The sequence below is a fragment of the Nymphaea colorata genome, unplaced genomic scaffold, assembly GCF_008831285.2.
Source record: "Nymphaea colorata isolate Beijing-Zhang1983 unplaced genomic scaffold, ASM883128v2 scaffold0054, whole genome shotgun sequence".
Taxonomy (NCBI): Eukaryota; Viridiplantae; Streptophyta; class Magnoliopsida; order Nymphaeales; family Nymphaeaceae; genus Nymphaea; species Nymphaea colorata.
The window spans coordinates 4,945-25,163 of NW_022204560.1; the positions used below are offsets into that span (position 1 = coordinate 4,945).

General features: G+C 41.6%; 1 long non-coding RNA gene across 3 annotated transcripts; it reads right to left on the reverse strand.

The window, feature by feature from the left end:
• Positions 1-1,667: 1,667 nt before the first annotated feature.
• Positions 1,668-7,008, reverse strand: LOC116268021 (uncharacterized). 3 transcript variants are annotated; one of them, XR_004175748.2, is made up of 7 exons: positions 6,915-7,002; positions 6,714-6,748; positions 6,487-6,551; positions 6,262-6,328; positions 5,735-6,171; positions 5,261-5,640; positions 1,668-2,261 (listed from the first exon to the last, which is right to left on the reverse strand). It is a non-coding gene; the product is annotated as an uncharacterized LOC116268021 (long non-coding RNA). The 3 variants fall into 3 exon arrangements; XR_004175746.2 differs by having other exon boundaries at positions 6,678-6,748; XR_007572190.1 differs by lacking the exon at positions 6,714-6,748 and having other exon boundaries at positions 6,915-7,008.
• Between the last annotated feature and the right edge of the window lie 13,211 nt (positions 7,009-20,219).

Genomic DNA, 20,219 nt, shown 5'->3' on the forward strand with positions numbered 1-20,219 from the left:
GGTAGGCAATGATTCTGGTTCCTCATTCATTAATCCGTTAACTACAAACTATTCCTAGTAGGTACGTCAATCCTGTAAAACAAGTCATTTTTCATTTAGTTTTCTTAATAGCATTAGTTCAAATTTGTCGAGTTTGTCAAGCCTTAATCAAGTCGATATATTCAAATGAGTTTGTCGAGCCTTAATCAAGTCGAGCTCCAACTCAACACGTAACTATCGGGTCAAGCTCGAGCTGCTGCCATCGAGCTACTCTCGAGCTCAAGCCGAGACAAGCTCGAGGCTTCATTTGTCGACCCGAGATCGAGCTAACTGAAGTCGGGCTCAACTCAGCTCGTGTTCACCTCTACCCATAAGTCCTCAAATATTTCATTCTTTTTTGTTACCACTTGCATCCTAGTCAGTTTTGCACATAAGGCAGAACATGAATAGTGGATGCAGTCCCACAATCCAGAGGTGAGTCTTTCTCTTACTCATTGGGCCTCCTTTCCATTTTTTTTGAAAAAAAATCTCAGTCAGCTTCTTTTGCAGCTTGTTAATGCTGAGGTTTTGAACCAAATAGTTCTCTTTCATTGATGCTATTATCTATTGTTCTAATGGTGTCTCTTTTTGTTCTTCACTCACCATGTGTCCTCTTCAAGCAACTATAGATACTTGAAAAAAGTTATTTTTTTTTAATTTTGTTGCAAAATAAGAACCAAGTTTTCAAGGCAACAAGTTTTATGCATAGTTTTGCTCAAATCATTTAATATTCACAACCATTTCTCATTGCAGATGTAATGACCATGTGTCTTCAAATCCTAGTTTTTGTATCTGATCATGTCAGGCATGATCACAACAGTTACTTTGCTCACAGTCTGTCCTCAAATCCTAGTTTTTGTATCTGAAAATGTGTTGGAAATCCTTGTTTCTTTATCTAACAATTCTCTTTTAGCTTTTCTATTGTTTGCTCATGAGAATTCAAGACAAATTGATCTAGACATTCTTTTCTTCATGATCATTGCCTACCCCATCATGATCAATTTTTGTGCTGTTAAGCTGCATCTTGCACAAAACATGCATGATACAGCAGCCATGGCCAGTACGCAAGCTAAAGCCAAGTTTTATGGCCTCCATGTCATTTCAGACTAGCTGCAAAATAAGGCTTAGAATGTTAGTAGATTGTCATCCTCTCTAACAAGCCAAAGCAGGTCAGGATCGGGTAGACAGAGAAGACCATTGGAAGACCACCATGGCCGACAGCTCACCAGGCTATCCTTCGACCACTCCATGAAGTTTGTGTTGCCTGGAGGTTAAAGAGGTCCACGGATGATGAGCATTAGGTGCATGTCTGTTAATTGGTTTTTATGTCAATTGTGTAACTCAATTTCCATTTTGTAGATAATATTATTGGGATAATACAAAATTTTGTTTGTATATATTAATGATGTTGTGTGTGTGTGTGTGTGTGTGTGTATGTATATATACAGTGTGTGTGTGTGTATATATATATATTATGAGGACACAGTGGCAGCATCGATATCCTGGGTGAGAAAACATGGATTTCATCAGTATAAGCTGGTGTCTAGTCATATGACTAGTACCAAGTTAAAAATACGAAGGCATTACTTGCATGAACTATTTTGCCTTCTCATACTGGGTCAACTGCGGTAGTAAAGACTTTGAAGCAGTTGGGAACAGTGGAGATAATCATCTACATTCCATTTTGATGAAAGAAAATGATTCCTCAAGAAGAAAGAAGAAATTCAAAAATTACTCTATTGTACTGCACAAGCACCAAGCAAAAGAACCAATAGGAAAATAGAAGGGAAAGTTGCAACGAAACCATCTGTCTCTCTACTGTGAAACGTTTTTCTGTGTCATCTCCAAATACCATCAAGTCGTTCCTCTTTAGAGTATGGTGGCACTTTTCCTTAGTCACTTGCTCTGGCGACACCCAATTATCAATTTCCCCTTAATCTCTTGTTCTCCGCCTTCCGCCTCTTCACTGTCTTCAGATTTTTTGGATTCGTTAGAATCTGGTGTCCTCTGTTTCATCCACCTCTTCTTCCTCCTCTTCCAAGTCATTGCTGCATTCAGATTCATCGGAGTCGAGGGCCTTTTTCTGCTTCTTATTCCTCTTCAAAATGGTCGACACCATCAGATTCTCTAGAATCATCTATTCCCCTCTTGGATCGCTTCTTCTAACTGCTTCTTCCTCCTTCTCACCCTTCTCACCCTCCTCATCCTGGTGGTGGAGGTTACGCACAATTCTTATGTAAGCTCTGCAATGGATGATTCACTGGTTCATATACATGTGTTAAAGCACATTTCTTACACATTTTGTGCCCAAGGAATCAGACCATGCCCAAAAATTGACAAAGCTACTTGAGAAAATTGAAAAAGAAAAATAGGAGACAGCTAAATTGAAGAAAAAATTAGGTAACTCAAGTTAACTTTTTGTTCCTTTGAGTATTGAACAAAGTGTTGGTATGTGGAAGAAAAGAAAAATGTGTTTGGAAGGTAACAAAACAATAGAAGAATCATTCAGAATTATGAGTGGAGATGAAATGGATAAAAAAATAGCTAGATTCTTTAATGCAAGTTCCCTTCCATTTAATTTAGCTAGAAGTCCTTATTAAAGATAAATATTTAAGATTTCTATTTTAAAATACAAAACGTTTAAGAGGCTGGTGTGGGCAGCTGGCCACACCAGCCACAATGTGGATACGCCACTGTTTTCGGGGATCGAGATTCGGCCAACTCATCCACATTCTCTATTTCTGCAAATCCACCCATGTTTGCCTTCATAGGTTTCAAAGAACTGTTTTCAGCGATTCCTAAAACCATAAAAATCAGTTACCAAACAACTGAATAAGATAGATGATTCAATGGTTGATTTCCCCAATATAAAAAAGAATGTGGAGTGAACAAAAAAATAAATATGAGAGATTTCATCTCCTAACACAATTTCTCATGTTATTTTAGAAGGTGGCTGATGGTTTTTCAGTTAATTCTCTTTATATATGAACAGAAAAAGGAAATGTATTTTAACCTATTCTTTCTTAGTCGATATGTGTCTTTTTAAATATGTCTAAAATATTTAAAGAAAATGCACTTTCTTATTTCATCACAAAATAAGTCATGAAGTTATCCAACGCTGAGAAAGTCGACACATCGAATTCTGATTTTTTCTACTTTTACAGTTTTCAAGGTCCAAGCAAACACAAATTTAGCAGATATATATGCACCGTTTTGGCATCAATGCCAATGCATTTAAATAAAATTTGATAAAAAAGTGTCCTATATATGTTTGTTTGATTATCACATAAGATCATCAAGTTTGACACATATTTTGTAAGCCAAGTAGACTTTGCTAAATAATGACACACATTACAGGCCATGGACAGATTCTTTTATATAATTCCAATTTCTCTATGTTACTGGCTTGTGCGCCCAGCTGCCAAATATTTTCATAAAAAAATTTGGATGGCAAAATTTTCTTGCATTTTGCTATTTTAGTTTAAGGATAAGGTGCTCGTTGGATGTGTACAGTTGAACAAATTAATGTGATTTACGTATCCAACCATAATCAAATGCATTTCTAAATTTTGAGAAATGGTAGACTAAACCTATGAGCTTAAAGAGTTGAAAGGAGGTGATGGCCATGATAAGAAAGGGAATGAGAAAAAGACAAAGAGGCAAAAATATTTGCAATCCACCCGTTTTGTTTATTTAGATCAACATAACGAAATTAATATAACAAATCCTTGACACACAATCGTCCTTGTGCAAGACTTTCCAACATGTTAAATAATTTATTTACAATAAACTCACATATATGTTAACAAAATATTGGGTATCTAATTAAAAGGTCTTAATAAGAGACAATTTTTTTTCTATTTGTCGCTACAAAGATTTTAACTATGAATATTCAACTACCAATGGGTTAGTCTACATCCCCAGGAGGCTGTTTTGGTTGGCCTTTTGACCAGATTCCATAGTGTTCACGCTCCAAACCATATTCTGACAAGATGTCCAATGCCTTATGGTTTTGAAATGCAAATGTTTTAAAATATAATGAGAAAATCAAATCTTCTAAGATCACAAAAATCATCAGCATTAAGTAGGTTTATACCAGAAGTGTTTTCTTGTGGGATGTAAATTTCATTTATTGGACTTTAAGATGACAAATGTATCTATAACTTGCGGCGGTGGTGGTGATGATAACTGTTACAGAACTATATCGGTGGTTCAGACACTTGCTATAGAGCTATACTGGGGATGATACAGAAAGATCTAAACCGGTGCCTTGTTTCGCCCCTAATGCTCGCATATAGTGGTAGACCTATAACGGTGCAGCTTGCATATAGAGGCAGGTAGGCATGCACATCGAAGGCCCTCTCCCTCCGGCAAGCTCGTCTCTCTCTCCCTCTTTGATTCCTTTGTATATTTTTCTTTTTTTATCACATATATTTTTGTTTCTATTTCTTCACATGGTTATACATATTTATTTCCTCAATTGACACCGATAGCAGCAATTGCTGCATCTTTGACTGAAATCAATGCCAAATTTGAAAATCAGGTGCCTAATGGAAACAAGCCTTTCATTTGAACATCCAACCATCCACTAATGAAAGCAAAGCTACCGTAACCTGAAATCGATGCCAAATTTGAAATTGGACATACAAACGACAAGCAGAGAGGTGGAGGCGGAACACATGCATCGAACTCGCACCTAATAATTCCCCAAAATATTCAGGTGAACCTGAATTTTTATGTGAGAAACAATAGAATCCAGCACCGCGGCAACAACATTGCTTGGCAGTATCTTATCCTCCCCAATACTACCTCAAAATGAAGAAGATTGAAGCAGAAAACATGAAGCATACCAAACTTGAGTCCTAAATTATAAGAAACATAAATAAAGAACAATTTCATTCTGCATCTAGAAGACCTTCGAACTTCACCTACCATGAGTACATTGACTCCCGACAAAAAACAAAGAACAAAATAATCTAACATGAACCTTTAACACAATAGCGGCGCAAACCATAACTTCTGATTTGATTAAGCACTAGAATTGAGGAAAAAAAACTATTCAGAATTGTTGCTCAAAACAAAAAAAAATGGAAACCCAAAAGGCGAAGGAAAGTTAAAAATGAGTTAAAAAAAAGAAAAATAATAATAGATATACAAGTAGAAATGGATATTTGGAAAGCCAGAACGAACAAACGAAACACAATGAACCCAAAAAAGAAAGAAATTGAAAAATGAAACATACCTTCCAAGGATGCCTATATCCTTAATGCGCAAGCAATTTCCAGACTCATGAAAATTTCACGAAAGTTTGCAGCAGAATCAAGATCAGGATAGTAACACTCTAGCGTCGTCCAATCGACGCAACTTAACAGGGAAAATTCTCCATGTGGACAAAGAAAATGTTGTCATGAACCTAAGCAATCGGTTCTTCAATCTAGAGAGAGATACCATGATCATAAATCACATGCAGAAGCTAACAGAAATGGGTTACCTTCTTGATACGTTCATGATGATCTGTATCGGAGACCACACCATTGGGATTGTCGAGATCTGCAAGAATCTCCTTCAACTCACCCTTCATTGTTCGTCAATGCCCTTTCAGTTCCCCTCTCGATTTCTCCCCTTCACGGTGATGACAATGGTCAAATGCCCATAATTGAAAATTTAAGAACTTCATGGAGGCCTGGTCAATCAAGATGATCAAGTAGGAGTTCACCTCATTAATTGAAAGGCAATAAGATCTACTGGCACTTGGGCACCCTTATACTTTCCTATACTTGGGACTTGAGGGTGAATGAGTCCACATCCGGTGTTTGCAAGCGCAGCAAAACTTTACTAGAACACAGCTCTCAACAAGGGTATTATCAAATCCTTCAAATCATATCCCATGCTCACTGAGCACAAATTCGTGCACCCAGAAGGCATTGGCCTCATTTGGTTAGGCTGCTGGCCACCAAGCAATGTGATGGCTTGAGCCTATGGCTCATGGCATGCCATCCATGGGGAAATGAACAAGCATCCCAGGCAAATCCATTCCCGACCTCTATAAAGAAAGTGCTCTTCATCGAGCTCGACAGTTTCTGAAGGAACAGGGTTGTAGATGTGAATGTTCGGGACAGGGTGAGGGCTGTGGTAGAGATGAGCCCGCTCTAACTGAAATGAACAGAAATGCAGAAATTAAGAAAAATTAAAACAAATTCACAGATTTCTTGCACTCATAATTTGAATTCTCTGCATACCAACCTACAGAGATTATCAATTGCTGCGCCAAGCCCAATAAATGCCCCTTGTAACAGTTCCAGCTCCAAACCTGCCCACAACCATTTAGATAAAAATAGCTAAATGAACAAAGAAAAGAAATTGAATCAACTTGAACCTCAAAAACACCTTAAAAGGTCAACCCTCTAAATTTTCAAGTATTGGAAAAGACTTTAGCAAGATACAACATGAATAGATGTAGATCCCTACCTTGAAGGTGGCTTGGCATAAGTTTGAGTGATCTAGAAATACATCGGCAATCATTTCTCTGCCACCTATGATTTAAAAACAAAAAGCAAGAAAATTACACAACCTTTCACTACAATAATTTTAAATTTTCAAAACCTTCATTAAATGTGTTTCTGGCTGCAAAATATAAAAGAGGGGGAAAACGTTGGTACCTAAAAAAGAAGCCATTTTAGCCATCTCATTTTTACCTTACAAAAAATCCATTGCCGATGGGTCCACACATCTGCAACAGGTTTGATACTTAGTTATTTCAGCTAAACAACTTCTAGCTTGTATAATTCCTACAAAGGTTCTTGTTCTACTAATGTCAAATAAAAAACAATGGTTGACAAAAATTCTACATTATGATGGACTAATTTTAAATTTCAATAGAATAACAGAATACTAACATTTTGGGAAGATGATACCAGGAGATCCGGATAAAGTTACTGCACATCAACCATCATATATGGAACACTTTGGCAGTCATCAACAGGCACTTTACCTGAACATTGTGAGCCCAGCCCAAAATTTAATTGAAGGGAAGGATAGAAACTGATTGTGAATTCAATTTGACCAGATCAATCAATTTCTGCAGTGATGATAAATTGAAAAACTTAAGCAGAACTTCTGCAGGTACAACAACAGTATCGCAACTGATCATTATGCATCCAATGCACTAACCTATTTATGATTGAATCATTCTGTTTGTGGTTGACTTTCTCAATTCTGGAACAGTTTGTTTGAAACTGATTTATCAATGCTTTCAGTCAATCTTTGACCTTGTAAAAATTGAGTCATTTTACCCATGCTCAAGCCAAATCAGATGTTATTCAAAGTTATTCCCCACAACTCATCTTGCTAATCTCATTAACTGAACTCGAAATATCCTGCAATTATCTGCTGATCTCTCTCTCTCTCTCTCTTACTATGTTACTTCCAGCATTTCAGGACCCACTCTTTGCTTTAAGAAATACTATAAAAAATGTTTTAACAAAATACTATAAAAAATTATGACTTGACCAAATAAGTGGTCAAGCCACCCTGGGAATCCAAGGTCAGACGATCCACATGTTTGCCAACTATGATATATAGACTAGGACCATGAAACTAACATGCTTAATTGGTGGTTATTATTTAAACAAGTTCAACATTGATGAATACAAAAAAAATAGTTCATGAGCATTACCCACTCTTTGTTTTAAGAAATACTATACAAAATTATGACTTGACCAAATAAGTGGTCAAGCCACCCTGGGAATCCAAGGCCAGACGATCCACATGTTTGCCAACTATGATATATAGACTAGGACCATGAAACTAACATGCTTAATTGGTGGTTATTATTTAAACAAGTTCAACATTGATGAATACAAAAACAAATAGTTCATTAGCATTACCTTATAAATAGATGTTGAAAGTCAGTTGCTCCTAGTGGTACTAAACAAATGGGCTTAATGGTGGCACTAAACGAACAGACTTAAAGAATGTCTAATGGGAGGAGAACAGCTTTGCATCTACATTTGTCTCCCCATGTTACTTATTGTCTTTCACTTTTGACAATGTAGATGCACTTTGCCATAGTGACATGTACTTTTGAGAGGACTAATGGTCCAAAAGCATACAAGAATTGTGACTAGTGACTGGTTACACAAACATACATGCATACAAACACACAGACTCAAAATAGCAAATATCATTTTCCATGTCCTACACCCATGTTGAGCTGCATGATACATACACAGGTGTGGCACTTTTCCAGGCGAATCATTATGACATAGACCTATATAGTCCAAACTCATAGCCCAAGATTAACATCCCATTTACATCCCTACTCCTGAAGCAACATTCTTTCCCAACTAGAAACTGCCATGGACAACACTACCTAGACTTCCTAGATAGTTAAGTATTTACTTATGTCAATTTATTGATATTCCACTTCCAAGAGACTGGCGACTTCAAGTAGAGTATACAATGTATGGGGCTAACTGAATACTCCTTAAAATTGAGTTTCTTATAATTCTCTCTTTCTTGGTTTTTCTTTCCAACACAGGCTGATGCAAGAGCATGATAGTGAATATGAAAGAAATCATAAGATTGTCAAATACCTTATATGTAGTAGCCTAAAATAGCACATGTACATACATATTTGGGACTAGACTTGATCAGATTTTATTTATCAAAAAATGGAGTAAAACATTGAAAAATGAAAACCAAGCAAATAAGTCAACAAATCTCCTAAACAACCCATGCTACAACAAAAGTGAGAACTAAAGATGACAAGCCTTGTCTAGAAAACTAGTAAAACATAAAATAAAAGAAAAAGATTGAACTATAAAATCAAACCAACAATTGCCCAACTCAACAAAACTAAAATCTAACCAACTCATAAGACAAGTACAACATGTAGATATTGGACTGGAGTAACCCTGAGAGTGTTCCAACGAACCCAAGCTCGACTGGAACTGTGGCCAAAGCCGCTAGAATCTCTAGATTTCTGGGCGCCTCTCGTAATCTATTATTGACAACTTCCCAACTGTTCGCTATAACAGAATAGGATATTCCAGATTCTTCCTCTCAAGCAAGAAAGCGCCTCCCCTGTTGCGATTTTTTCTTCAGCGTGAGGAGCAGGCCGACCGACCACCGTCTCACACATTCAAAAATTCGGTGTTATCTCTTCAATCATCCGTTCACCTCGGGATTGCACAGGAAGCATCGCCTGGGAGTCCTCTCTCTAATGCATCAGAGTTGGTCGGAATATGGTGATTCCCGCTCACCTGTTGGTGGCCACTGCAGCTGCTCAATCTTGTGCATGAAACAACCCGACATTTACCACTTCCAACTTTGAAAAATCAGCATTGATTCCACAGTCCCCCTTTCGTTGGGAAATCAGATGTGCAGCGTCGCCTGGGAGTCCTGCTTCCAATGCACCGGTGCCCGACCAGAACTGATGCCAGAGCCAGTTGGAATTGAAGCTTTTTTGGTCCCCTATTTCTGAGACTGTAGACCCTATTGCAGCAGAACGTGTATTTGTTCACAGGGCCATAAATTTGGATTCTCGTGTTGGAAGTCTGCAAGAGTGAGCTCATTGTCTTGCTTACTTCCTCACGGTTCCAACAAACCATAGCACAAGGAAATCCAAGCAGAAACCCAAAATTTGTAGAGGTGTGATGTTGCACCTGTTCCTACGCTACTATCTCTACGACTACAAAAATCACATCTCTGATCTGCGGATCATATGTTTGGATTCCAGTGCAGATAGATGCAAGAGTGAGATCTTCATTTCACTGACAGCCATGCAATTCCAATGAGCCATAGAACAAGCCAATCGGAGCCGCGAGCGCGAACCTGTAGAATAGTGAAGTTGCCCCTGTCCATCGATAGAATTCTGCTACTATGACTACAGCTGTATTTTCTGCTACAGTCTCGCCTCGGCATCTCAGGTAAGGTCTCAGTCTGTGGCAACCTCACTGCCTCCACTGATGTTGGTGAAGTTGGGACGATAGGGAGTCATGGCCGAAGTGTCGTGAGTAAGAGGTAGGACTGGGTCGAGAAACTCTGTAACCAATCGGGCATTGTTGTAAGGCCAGGGTCATGTCTGGCCAGGCATTGCTTGTAACAAGGAGTTAACCTCTCTTAGTTCAGTTTTTGGTAGCTGTTTCTGAAGGTAATCCAAGGCGGTAGCATCTACTTGGCAGCACCTCGGCCGGGTGGTCGTATCATTAGTGGTATCAGAGCATAGGCACACCCACGATGACTCCAAAACACACTAGAAGATTGGCCCCTGCAACGTGGGAGAGACCCTTGAAGATTCCTCATAATCTTTAATACAGGACTAAACATTCGAGGTTTTACAGATTCGACCTGCACAAACATGATTTGCTTCAAATGTTTTGATTGTACAGGGTATAGTCAAGCAAAGAAATCCTCTCAGGCAGATGCTTTCAAGTGATGATTGGGCTGCATATCCACATGCCTATAAAAGAAAGGCCACGACAGTTGTGGATACCATATTCAATGCTAACTTTTGGGAAACATGTGTGAACTTATTGAAGATTTGTGTACCTCTAGTGAAAGTCCTTAGATTAGTTGACAGTGAAGATAAACCTTCTATTGGATATTTATATGAGGCTATGGCCATAACAAAAGAGGCCATTAGGGATAATATGAAGGGATAAAAAAAGTTATATGTGCCTATATGGAAGATTATAGATGAAAGGTGGTCTAGCCATCTTCATCACCCACTTCATGCAGCACCCTACTACCTAAATCCTGCTTTTAGATATCTTCCCACTTTTAAGAAGAATAGAGAGGTTGAGTATGTAATGTTGGATTGTATTGAGATATTAGTAAGTGATTATAGAGAACAAGAAGCTATCCACCTGTCGATCAACAAATATGATACTGGTACTGGTAGCATGGGGAGGGAGATAGCAATTCGATGCAGGTCATCTTTGTGTCCAGGTCTTTCACAAAGGGACTTTATACTTTTTTTCCATCTGTTATTAGATTTGTGGTGGGATAGGTTTGGGCTTGATTTTCCAGAATTAACAAAGTTTGTAATGAGAATCCTCAACCAAACATGTAGTGCAATTGGATGTGAAGAAAATTGGAGTGTATTTCAGCACATCCACAGCAAGAAAAGGAATAGGCTGGAACATAAAAGGTTGAATGACCTTGTTTACTTTCATTATAAAATGAAGTTGAGACAAAGTAAATTAAATACTTCTGTTATGCAAAATAGCCAATTCTAATATATATTTTAATTTTTAACAATTTGTTAATTTTTTCTCTTGTTACACTTTAGGCAAATAGAAGAAACATCTATGAGGAAGCATCACACTCAATATGATCCTATCAGCCTTGATCATTTTGATGTATTAGATTCTTGGGTTGAAGAAGAACCATCCTCAATCCTTGACAAGGGCTATCTTGATTGTTGAACATTGAAGGAGCAACAGAGATTATTGAAGAAGAAGAGGCTGGGGAGCAACTGAATGTTGGTGAGATTCCAACAGAGGGGGTAGAAGCAATTGATGAAGAAAATGAAGATGATGCTGCAGATGAAGAGGATTATCGTTGAATTATGAAAGATGATAACAACATGTTTCGAACATATGAATTGTGATGTAATCTAATTCTCTTCGGCAAGTGCAGTCTTCTTCCTACCGAAGAGCTACCATGGGAGAACTTCATTGGTAAGGACAATGCTCGCTTGGTTCAAACAGGGCTGGCGCAAACTAAACCAAAGAGCTTACATCCTCGGCAGCATAGGGTGAGGCAGCATCATTACAGCTGGGGCAGTTCTATCAAAAACCACCCTGCCATGGCTGAGAAGCAGAGACATCTTCTTTGGGACCCCGCCGAAAGGAAGCACCACTTAGGGAGTGCTTGCCGTCACGGTGACAGGCGAGACTCCAAGGAGCCTGAGAGCAGGGTCCATTTTAAGAGGGGTGGATCTAATTCGATCCTACCGTCAGCCAGCGACGAAAGTGCGGGCGGACGGAGGCATGGCTGCGAGACTCATCACTGTTGGGCCAGGCAAGGGCAGCCACTTGCTTCATTTCCCAAAGGGCCTCTCCGTTGCTAGGGAGGTTAACAATGGGCTGGCATCAGGCCGGGCGTCAGTTTAATGCAAGAATCCAGCTACAGGCCTTGAGCGACCTGCAACTTCAGCCAACGACAGCCAAAGTTGACCTAGCACTCGGCCAGGTGCAACCAAGGTGAACTCGACCTTGTTCGGTTAATGGGTTGAGTGAAGCTCGTTCAGCATGAGTTCTGGGTGAGGCACATTCCTCTTGTGATGCAGGACACAACCACATGAGGACACAGTTGCGTGACACAGCCAACACGTCTACAAGCGGGACACATCCTTGTGTATGGGGAGACACGGCGTGGAGCTGGGGACACGACAGTGGGACACTGGGCAACACAAGCCTCATAGATAGGGGTCTGGAACATGTACGTCGGGCCGGGTTTGGGTAGTCTATAAATCCAAAGCTCTGACCCGCACTCCCTTTTTGAGTTGGATCGATATAATGGGTCGGGGTTAGTCCCGGACCCAACTTATAATCTGTATCACCCGATTTTTGTATGCAACCCGGAATGAGACACCGAGTCAAGTGATCAAACAGTGGACTGAACCGGTTCAACTGTTTAGCTTCCAGTGCGAGGAGGAGGATGACGTATGGTAGCTTCCAACCTCTGGCGACCTGCTCCAAGCGACAGCACGGTTCCAGAGTGCAGTGGTGTGGGTTCCCGACGTGAGGGCATGGGCAACTGGCAGCCAGGCAACATCATTCAGTCAGATGGTAGCTTTTCTTGGTCGGCAGAATGCAGGCAGTCCTCTCCTCTACAAAACCCTCTTCTCGCTGAGTTTTCAGGCAACTTTTGACCATCTTGCATTCCTTCAGATTTCTGTAACAACAGAAGGGATCGTCGGCGCTCAATGAGGTGTTAGTTTTTCTTCTTCCCCCAAATGCTCTAAAATTTCGACGTGTTTCCTGTTCATTGTATTACATCGTTCGTGTAATCCGACAGCAATAGTTTCTGTGATTTCTAGCAGCGTGGATGTTCCGGTGACCCCAGTAGCTCTGGACACCCACACATCCCTTCGGGTAAGGTTAGTGGTGGCACGATGAGTTTGCTGGTGGTGATAAACACCACCTTGACCATAAGCCTCGACCTACTGTTCTAGCAGCAGACAGTAATCTGCATAACAGCGGAAGAAAGGAGCTACATTTTCAGTGATTCTTCCCATCTCCGACCACTTCAGGCCTCTCCTGGTAGTTTTCTCTATGGAACTGAGAGCCTGCCAGCAGTGTTAATCACTGCCGACGAAACGAGGACTCCACCCTGTCGACCCCTCACGGTGACAGGCCTCTTCAACAGTAGGAAGCATTGTTTGGCGGCTCATCGGTGATAGCTCCAGGTGTCTTTCGTTCTCCCAGTGCTTTGGCCTAATCCTCTGCATGCTACGGTTCCAACGAGCCCAAGCTCGACAGAAACCATCACCAGAGCTGGCCGGAATATCTAGATTCCCGGCCGCCTCCCCTAGTTGTGATTTCTTCTTCAGCGTAAGGAGCAGGCCGACCAACCACCATCTCACACATTCAAAAATTCAGAGTTATCTCCTCGATCATTCCCTCACCTCGAGATTGCATAGGAAGCATCATCTTGGAGTCCTCTTTCCAATGCACCGATGCTCGACCTGATCCGACATCAGAGTTGGCCAGAATCCAGTGATTTCCGCTTGCCTATTGGCAGCCGTGGATGCAGCTCAATCCTGCGCGTGGAACAGCCCGACAATTACTGCTTCCAACTTTGAAAGATCGGCATTGATTTCATAGACCCCCTTTCGTCGGGAAATCGAACGTGCAGCACTGCCTGGAAGACCCACTTCCAACGCACCAGTGCTCGACCAGAACTAATGTCATAGCCAGCCAAAATCAAAGCTTTTCCGATCCCCTGTTTTTGAGACTGCAGACCCTATTGTGGCATAATGTATCTCTTTTCATAGGGCCATAACTTTGGATTCGGTGCCGAAAATCCAAAAGAGGGGTTCAACATCTTCCTTACTTCCTCATGGTTCCAACAAACCATAGGACGAGGAAATCTGAGCAAAAATCCAAAATCTATAGAGGTGAAGCTAACCCTATCTTTCGGCAGAACACTGAAGCTCCTCGAGATAGGCAGGGCAACCAGACTTCCAACAGTTAATTTCAAAAATTCGGCATTGTCTCCACCAACGTCCTCTCATCATAAAATCAGACGTGTAGCATAGTTTGGGAGTTGCGCTTCGATCACACTGGAGCTCAACCGGAGAAGTGGCCGGAATCGGTCGAAAAAACAGGTTTTACGACCACATGTTTCTAAGACTGTTGTTCCCACAACAGCAGAATACAGCCCTGCTCAACGGGCCAAGTGGGTCGCAGCAGTGGTGGTATCAGAGCCGAGCTAGCCCACCGTTTGCATTAGTTCTTGTAGTGCATTTTCAAGTAGTCCTCCTTGGAATGCTGGACTATGACCCCATATGCTTATTTTGCAGCCTTTGGCATTCATTTTCTTTCTATGTAGCCCACCATTTTCTTGACCTGAACATGCAACTTTTGCAGAACTTCACAAACTCGAACTCCAAACTGGCTCCTTCACTTTGAGTCAAATTAAAGTAGCCACATTGAACTTCGATGTTGTTGACATGTAGAACTTTTCTTTATAAAATCTCTAGGGTAGTTAGTTTGTCATTAAAGTAGCCCACCGTTTGCATTAGTTCTTGTAGTGCATCTCATTGCAATGTAGCTTCTTTGCTAACTCTTCTTTCTTTTCCTTGCATATTGTGTAGTACTGAACACTATAAGCTGGTTGTTGAGGCAAAGTTCCCAGTAATTTTATATCTCAGTCCATGTTCAAATTCATTTGTTGATATGTACAGTATACACATTTGCTTCGACTATCCTCAAGAACTGAGGTTCCAAAGGCCTAAATCAATGCAATTTCTTCCTTTTCACTTTTAGTTTTCAGAAAGGGGAAGCTAGTAATCCCACTCTATGGGAGGAGTTGACTACAGTAGTTGCATAATCTCACTCTATTAAAAAACCTTGATCCGATTAATCTCACTCTATATAAATATTTGCCCAAGCTTGAAACTTAATTATGCAAAAAGTTTGGAGTTTGAAACTTGAATGTTTGATCTTTGTTTATAAGTTATATTTTTTGCTGGCTAGTTGTTTCTTAACTTGCTACTTAGCTCTCATTTGCTTCATGATCTACTTTTGGGTCACTTCCAGTTCATTTCTTGGTTCCTACTTCCAAAAATTTGTAGGGGTCTCTCTACTCGCTCCCGATTCCATACTAACCCTGGTCCCGAGAATAGAGGCAAATGTGAATAAGTGATCAGTGTTTTAACTAACTGGAAATAATTATGCTTTAGATAACTTATTCCTTATCGTCTAGTTATGATGTTATCTGTTTTTGGGAAACGAGGAAGATTGATAGTTCTAGTCCATGACTAATTTTTGTCTTCTTTTGATAATTGCAGAATGTTGATATGGATAACTTTGATGACTTTGGCACCAATTTATTTACAGCGCCTGAGACTTCCTGCTTGGGCACAGGCTTTGATGAAAACGAGCTAAAATGCATAGATAATGAAGAGACAGACAATGCAGCTCAAAGGTTGATGATTTTAATTGTTAATATGTTCATCAATTAGTTTATCATTTTGCATTCCTCTGGCACATGCTAATTTAGTGCTTCTATTAGAAATATATGCACATGAATAAGCATTTTATGCTTAAGTCGGTCACAAAGAACTGTTTTTTCTTCTGGTGTTATGTTAATTTCTTTTTTTCCCAAACTAATTACTTTTTTACTCTCTAGTCTCTGCTTTCAAATGAAATCATTCTGGGTGTATCTTGCAAGCAGGACATGTTCAGTGATTCATGTAAATTTGAAGTTCATTTCCTTCTTGTCAGCATTCTCCATTATGTTATTGTGCATTTCCCACATGAACTTACGACAGTCTTGTTCTTACTTGGTTTTTCTCTTTTCCAACTAGGTTGCCTATTAAGTACATGATGTGCATCCAGCATTCTAGCCGTATATTGGTGCTGTTTGTAATGTTAAATTAATCAGTGGTGATCACAATGCCTCTCTGACATGATAATACTGTGATTTGTTAGTGAGCTAAGAACAAGTTGGCTTTGTTTGATTTAAGTGGTTTTTTATTAATAGCTATCGCTACTATTATTGCTGTTATCACATTTATTCAGCAATTTGACATGATTTTGAGCCGTTCAAGAATGACCCTGGCTGGAATTATACTTTATTTCATGGTACTGAAATCCATGGATTCAAGTCAACCCTCTTTGAATCAATATAGATCCAATCCAGTAAGGGCACATGTCCTTTTTATTTTTAATTATTTTCAATATTCTGAACTTTTTATTTTTTCTCTTTTACCTTTTATCATAAACAATACAATTTTTAACTTTCTTTGATTCGCAAATGATTCCTGTTTGTTTCAGCTAATCATTTGAATCTTTTGCTGACTGATTAGATTTAGGAATAAATTTTAGCATCACTTCTTTTATTGACAACAGTTTTTGTTCCTTGTTGACTGTTTCTTAATTCTTCTGTCTTCTTTTATGCTATTTTATTCAACTCTTTTCTTGTGTCCTGCTTCAAAATCTTTTCGAAGCCTTTCTTAAGGTGCCAGGACCTTAAAGCAGGTGAGGTCATTGACGTTTCTTCTGAATGAGTGTGACTTTTATTGTTTAAATATCTCAAGAGCATTTGACATACGTTTATTGTTGTTATTCCTCTTTCTCTTTTTATCATTAGACAAAATCATGTTCTGAACGACTGTGCTATGGAAAGGAAAGTGTAGTGCAAGCAGATCTAGGTCTTGTGCCAAAAGATGCAAAGCTTGATAAGTATGCTATCAGCTGTATATTTATGTTTCTTCTTGTTTATCTAGTCACCTCTAGAAAGTCATTTTTCAGCTATCATCTCTGTTATCAAATTTCGGGAATCAGATGCATCAGAGCAGCAGGTTTGTATTCCGAGTTCTACATGTGCCACTGGGGAGAACTGACACACGCTCAAAGCATGAAGGTGCCAGGACAAAGGAGGAGAACTAGACTCACAACTGGCAGGACACGGCCCTGACTTTCGAGCTGGAATGAGAAAAGAGAACCTAGGTTGGTCAGCAAAAAATGCAGTTGATGTTGCCCACGCTAGCCAGGGCCAGCGACTACATACCAACCGAGGAGGGCATTCCGCCACCAGTGGACCCAAGGAATGCCCTCAACCAGTCATTACAACACTTGTCTCCTAAGGAAAGGTGAGTACGTTTCAAGCACGGCCAATGCTTCACGTGCGGAGCCAAATGGGGGCGGCTACATGAGTGTAAGCAGCCGACGACCTGCTAGAAGAAGCCGAACCAGTGGCTCTTCCGGAGTTGCCAAAGAAAAAGGGCAGAGGTGTGATTGTTACATCTTCCATCGCACAACCAGCCCTATTAAAGGCAAACTGCGGGCAGCCCACACTCTCCATCTCCGTTTCCTACCCGGCTGTGAGGACAACGCCTACCAAGGAGACCCCAGCAATTGCAGTGAATGTAAAAGGATATGTCGGCACTGCTGGAGCAGTTTGGCTCGTTGAGGGTGGGTCTGCTCAAGCCATCTTGAGTCAGCAGGGGGCTCAAATGTGGGTCAACACACGAGGGCCCTTTTGCGCTGCCTACAGACATTGGGAAAATAGGGTGCAGGGTCGACAGCTCCATGCAAGCCTGTTTATTCTCGTTGGATGGGGACCAGGCGTTGAACTTGACACTTGACAGCCCTCGGCTAAAGCGACTCAGCAAGGATTCCTCCGACCTCCTTGAAAGAATCAGTAGGATCCTTGAGGAGGGTGGTGAAAGGGTGATCGTATATGACTTGGGAACCAACGGTCCCATCATGAATGCCTTGAGTTTTGAGAGAACCGCCTCAGACCAAGGTAAGGGGGCAAAGTGTGAGGCGAACAGATGGGCCAAGACTGCTGAGCTGGCCAAAGAGGACGACTACCCACAGCTTAACAAACCATATCAATTCGGTTCAAGTAAGGGGAAGAGAAACAATTTAGGTTTCAGCATATGCAGCCACCAAATTCTACCGGATCCATTGGAGTGCATCATGGGCTACGAAGCTGTTCAGGGTGGGATCAACCTCCTACACAAAGACCCCATAATGCTGCCCTCCCTTAGAAGCATGGAGCAGCAGCCTAAGAGGGGTTGCTGGTATGTTCCCACCCACAATCTTGGGTGGCCGCACCTTTGGCAATACAGCCAAAAGAACATCTGCAGGGTGTCACCCGAGCCACAAGATGCTGTGAAGAAAATCACAATGCCAAACACTTTCCCTCCGCGTGGCGATCTGCCACTAGAAGGCATCACAGTGAAGGGCATGCTCGAATAGGTTCAATTTCAATGGGCCAAACCTAGACTGATCTACTCTGGTCCACAGCAGCGTAGAGAAGATCAACACCTCCATTCCCAACGTGAAACAGGAAAGGGCCAGAACAGGCATGTGAGTCGCAAAGGGGACATCGGGAGCCTAACGACTGGGACCAGCAAGGACAACTGCGACCATGGGGGACTACATGAGCTCTGACAAAAATTTGGCTGAACTAGATTCCCTGCCCTCCACATGAGCAGCAAGGTACTCTTTTAGTTTCTCAGACCAGCATGCCGAGGAAAATAGCTGCACCATCCTTGGGTGTCGTATCAGGTGGCCCAATCCCACCCAAGACAATCGACTGAAGATGGCTAGCATGGGGCAAGAGCTGGAAAAAGATGGAGGCATGCCAATGTTTAGTCCTCCTACCAAAATGCTGTCAAAAGAGGACACAACCGGAGGGTGCAGGTTTCATGAAGAATGAATGAAGCTGCCCCAAACAGAATCCAACAATATTCATTTTTGGCATCATCCGGAGGAACAACGCAGCCGCAGCAAGGGTAAGATTGTAGGAAACCAAAACACAATGGCTGCGAAAGAGCTCCGTCTTCCTTGGGAAGTGCTCGCTGTCACGGTGACAGGTGAGACTCAAGGAGCCTAAGAGTAGGCTCCATTTTAAGAGGGGTGCATCTGATGTGACCCAACCCTTGGCCGGCCAGGATGGCGGGGCAGCGACGATAATGCCGGTGCACAGAGGCATGGCTGCGAGGCTCATCACTACCGGCCCAGGCAAGGGCAGCCTCTTGCTTCATTTGCAAAGGGCCTCTCAGTTGCTAAGGGGGTTAACATTGGGACGACATCAGGCCGGGCATCAGTTTGATGCAAGCATCCAACCACGGGCAAGCTACAGGCCTTGGGAATTCAAGAACTTCAACCAGGACGGCCAAAATTGGCCCAGCACTCGGCCAGGTGCATCCAAGAAGAGCTCAGCCTTGTTTGGTTGAGTGAAACTTGTTCAACACCAGTCCTGGGTGGGACACCTTCCTATTGTGATGCAGGACACAGACAAACCATGTTGACATAGCCAAAATCTCTCCATGCGGGACACATCCTTGTGCATGGCAGGGCGTGACAGTGGGACACTGCGTGGCACAAGCCTCCTAGACACGGGTCTGAAACAAGTACCATGGGCCGGGTTTTGGTAGTTTATAAATCCAAAGCCCGAACCAACACTTCCTTTTTGGGTTAGATCGTTGTAGTGGGTCGAGCTTACTCTTGCCAGTTTTTGGTAAGACTTGGGACGAGACGACCAAATCAGCTGCATTAATGTTCTACCGAACCAGTTCGACCAGAAGGGCGCTCGCAGGAAGGCATCAGCCTCTTGTACCCCGACGCTTCAACTTCCGGTGGACTGTAGGAGTTTTCAGGCGATTGGACGGCAGCTGTGATGATTTCTATAGAAGAAGGTACACCTCGGCACCAACGGTCTACCATCGCTGATCGGGTGAAGTGTTCAACTGTACCAACAACACACAGCGGCTGGAAAACGGTGACTACAGGGCGTCGGACAAACCGCGAAGGTCAGCAACAACCGGCAATCACGGAACAATGGCAGGGTTCTCTGATGAATGGCAAAGAAGTCCGGGAAGCTGCTGCCCTACCCTGCCCAACAGCATAAACCAACCGTCGCTGAACCGACAGAGCTCTAATGCAGCAGAACCTACATTTGCCTCTCCTTAGGAGTCAATGCCATAATGACTGGCTGAGGGCATTCCTTGG